This window comes from Mesoplodon mirus, assembly GCF_964341445.2.
Source record: "Mesoplodon mirus genome assembly, chromosome: 16".
In the NCBI taxonomy this organism is placed as follows: Eukaryota; Metazoa; Chordata; class Mammalia; order Artiodactyla; family Ziphiidae; genus Mesoplodon; species Mesoplodon mirus.
Window position 1 is genome coordinate 26,676,852 of NC_138992.1, and position 1,224 is coordinate 26,678,075.

Here is a 1,224-nt window from a genome sequence, read left to right on the forward strand (position 1 = left end):
GGAAGAGAGAAATTTAGGATCACTCAGGTTTTTGACTTGAGCATCTGGGTCAATAGTGGTGTCATTTACTGAGAATGGAAAAGTTCAAGAGAAGCTAGTTTGGGACAATAAATTTGAGAAGTCTGTTAAATATGTGGAAATGTCAAGTGAGTTAATTGCATGTATGAATGTGAAAATCACAGGAGTCATCAGGGCTAGGGTTATAAAATAGGGGTTCTTCAGCATTTACATACTGTTTAAAACCATGGGATGGATGAAATCATCCAGGGAGAGTGTAAAGAGGAAAAGAAGGCCAGGGACTGAGTCCAAGGGCACTTCTACATCTAGATAGAGGTAGAGAATGTAGAACCAACAAAACAGCCTGAGAGAGGCAGCCCAAAGGCAGGAGGAAAACTAGGTAACTGCAATATTCTGAAAACCAAGAGCAGAGAGTGGTCACCTGTGTTGAAATCCTATTAGGAAGTTGAGTAACATGAGAACAGATAGATGTCCACTGGCTTTCACAACAAAGTCTTAGTGACTGTCAAGATCATTTTCTTTGCAAAAATGGGGATGGAAGCCAGATTGGAGTGGGTTGGAGAGTGAATGGAAGAGAGAAAGCAGAAATCAATGTGTGCAGCTAATTTTTTTTGAAGTTTTACCCTGAATGGGGAGTAGGGCAGTGGGTAGCAGTTACAAGGGGATATGCATTGCAAGGGTGTTTTATTTTTCAATATTGAGAGGAGATAATGTTTGTAGGCTTTTGTGATTGAGCCAATGAAGAGAAAGAAACTGATGATCTAGGAGAGAAAGAATTAATTGAAGGAGGGAAGTCCTTGAGAAGACACGAAGGGACAGGATGGAGTTGTGGAGCGAGGTGGGCTGTCTCAGATAGGCTGTTTCTTCCGTGGGATACACACGTGCCTCAGGCATACATATGGGCTCTTACACAGCACACGCTCAGTAGCAGAGGACTTGGCTGAAATTGAAGGGAAGCTGTTTCTGGAAGTGAATCATCGGAAGCTTCCCAAACTAATGAGCCATGCTGACATAGGTCCCTTCCTGTAGTCTAGCCCAGACTAACATCTAGATACTGCTATCTTCCTTACACTCCCTCCTTGTGTTTATTTTTCATCATTACTAAATTAAGCATTTTTAAGAAAATTACAATTTGGTATCCGTTTGTTGCTACAGAAATGAATAGAACCACATAAACTCAGAACTGTTCTTCATCAGTTCAAGATG